Source organism: Octopus sinensis, unplaced genomic scaffold (genome assembly GCF_006345805.1).
Source record: "Octopus sinensis unplaced genomic scaffold, ASM634580v1 Contig18051, whole genome shotgun sequence".
Classification (NCBI taxonomy): Eukaryota; Metazoa; Mollusca; class Cephalopoda; order Octopoda; family Octopodidae; genus Octopus; species Octopus sinensis.
Window position 1 is genome coordinate 35,585 of NW_021835499.1, and position 3,080 is coordinate 38,664.

General features: G+C 38.3%; 1 long non-coding RNA gene across 1 annotated transcript; it reads right to left on the reverse strand.

The window, feature by feature from the left end:
* Nucleotides 1-249: 249 nt before the first annotated feature.
* Nucleotides 250-2,232, reverse strand: LOC115231285. Its single transcript, XR_004997685.1, has 3 exons — nt 2,120-2,232; nt 1,553-1,804; nt 250-507 (listed from the first exon to the last, which is right to left on the reverse strand). It is a non-coding gene; the product is annotated as an uncharacterized LOC115231285 (long non-coding RNA).
* Nucleotides 2,233-3,080: the final 848 nt, after the last annotated feature.

Genomic DNA, 3,080 nt, shown 5'->3' on the forward strand with positions numbered 1-3,080 from the left:
ATACTGGTGACTTTTTTTCGGTGGTCAAGCTTGTCGTTCTGCTTGATTGGCTTCCCTGTGGAAGTTAAGCTAGTTTGACCTATGTAGTCCCCACCACACCCTCCACATTTGAGAAAATAGATTAAGTTCTTCAAAGCACATTATGGTAAAAATTTGACTTGATTTAAATTTGTATGTTGAGCCCTCAAAGGGTAAGATGCAAGTTCCACAGTTGGGGCCGTTGTACTTTTTGACTTGTAATTTTTTTTCAAGTTCTTGGAGTCGCTTTTCTCAGGTTTTAGGGATTTGATGCCATCGTGCAAATTATGGGGCACAAAAGAAAAAGCACCAACCAATCCTTTCTTGCATGCTATACCAATTTTTTCTACATTCTCCATAGGCTAATTATGATGAGAGCAAAAAGCATGACTCCAGCAAAGAAGAATATGCAAAGGCTTATTGCTACACGCGCGCCATTGCTGAGTCCTTCTGATGTAGCAACTTTAAAATCTTTTGTTCTTTCATTATCTGCAAAAAATGAACAGTAAAGCATATATCTTTTGTTTTTGATAAAAAAAAAAATTGTAATATTTAGCCACATACCGAAGTTTAGAAATAGCAGCCATAGAACCTTAGCTATTTCTTCTACTCTGGTATCCTTATCCCGTCCATACATTTGATTTTGCCTCTCTTCAAGACTAACACACCACACTTCCTCAGTCCGAACTCCATTCTGATATCAGCACTGAAGGTAAATACTGTATCAACGAGGGAACTGACTTGGCTTCATAAAGTTTGAGGTCATCCATGAATAACAAATGGTTGACTTTTTGTTGGTAGCTTTCGAATACACACCCAGCTTTTGCTTTCCTCAGAATCAGTGTTAGTGGTATCAAGCACATTACAAAGATCAGTGGGGGCAGACAGTCTGTTTGGAAGATGCCCCTCCCGATATCTACTGTCTGTAAACTTCTTCCATATGCTATCAGGTTCGTCCTCCCATTTGCCATACTTTTTCCAAGCAATCGCTCAACATTTGATGCAACCCTTCTGCTCACATGGCAGGACTCCATCTTTTCTTTTCCAGATGTTTGTACATTGACTCTGCAAGTATTCCAGTCAATAATTTCCACATATTATTATTATTATTATTATTATTATTATTATTATTAAGGCGGTGAGCTGGTAGAATTGTTAGCACACTGGACAAGATGCATTTTTGTCCATTGCTATGTTCCGAGTTCAAATTCTGCCGAGGTTGACTTTGCCTTTAATACTTTCAAGGTCAATAAAATAAGTACCAGTTGAACACTGGGGTCGATGTAATCAACTCATTCATACCTCCCCTAAGCTGCTCTTGTGGAATAATTTGAAATAAAAATACTAATTATAATCATTATTATTATGAACTTGAGGTTGTTTCCTGGCAGAATTGTTACTGCACCAGAAAATATATTCAATAGTACCAGCCAAATAGACTCAAATTTATGTAATCAAGGAACCTGAAACTGATGACTGTGCATGAATTAGAAAGAATTATTATTGTTATTATTAGCAGAAGTCACTTCCTTACCTTCTTTCCCAAGAGTAATAGTTGCATTACAGGAGTTCTTGTCATAGAATCTCCAAAACAAATCCCCTCTCGTTATATTCTCGATGTAGAGAGTAGAAGTTCTATGAATCTGCCTAACTGCATATGTGTCATTCTCGCAATATTCCTTATTGCACTCGATAGTACGGACCTTATTTCTCCAGACCACAGGCCTTTCCATATAGGGCATATCTTTAACCTCAAGATAGATACATTGTCCGAGCACAGGGTTTCCTGCAATAAATATATGAATCATTATTATTGACTAGTTTCCCATATGAAAGATTTCAGGATTCATTTTTATCATCATCATTGTTTCAACACCTACTTTTACATATCTGGAATCAGAGTTTTCTTTATATAAAGATTTGAGACACTTCCTCTCGTGATATCACAGGTGATTGTATAACAAAGAGCCAGGACATTAAATAATGACGGTCATGGTAGGTGAACTTCAAGTAAAATTGTATGAGTTAAGAGAAAAAAATAAAAAAACAGAACTGAAAAGATAGTGTCTAGTTTAAGATGAGAAAAAGGTACTCCACTTACCTTTCAAAATACCTATTTTGTACTCTTTTTTACATTGCCAACCTATTCAAATAGAAAACAAAAATATTTTCAGATTTTAAATTTTTGATTACTCTTTACTCTTTTACTTGTTTCAGTCATTTGACTGCGGCCATGCTGGAGCACCGCCTTTATTCTTTGTAAGCCCAGTACTTATTCTATCGGTCTCTTTTGCCGAACCGCTAAGTAACGGGGACGTAAACACACCAGCATCATGTGGTTGGTAAGCAAGCTACTTACCACACAGCCACTCCTGCGCCTATAACAAAGATTATTATTTTTTTTTACAAGATCATCATCATCATTTAACATCTGCTTTTCATACAAGAATGGTTTGGAGGGATTGACCAGAGCTACCAAAGGGGGGAGCTGCACCAGGCCCCAATTGTCAGATTTAGCATGGTTTCTATAACTGGATGCCCTCCCTAACATAACCCCTTTACTGAGAGTGCTGGGTGCTTTCCTCTGGTGCCCAAACACATGGCATAGGCATGTGTGCTTTTTACAAGGTATCAGCACAGAACTCTTGCAGGCCAATCTTCTTCACCAGGGAGACTGCCATTAACACTTCTGCTGTGGAGTATGAGGTCTTCTTAGGTCCATCGATGGGCTAGGCATCTTGGTCTTACTGTCTGAAAGGTTCAGCATCCTGATGTAATCCTTCAGTACTTCGTTCCATGTCCTCCTGGCTATCCAAATTTCATGTGTTCCACCTAATTTGAGAGATTGGCTCATCTTCATAGAGCTATCAGCATCCATCTGCATCACTTGCCCAAATCAGTGTTGTCTGCTTTCTTACACATTGCATCTAATTCCTCTTATGCCTTACTTCTCTCTCAATACACTAGACTCTGTCAAACACGAACCCATACATTACACATCCAGCAGAGCATACTAGCCTCATACCTCTCTAACCTTCACATATCATCTGCATTAATGGACC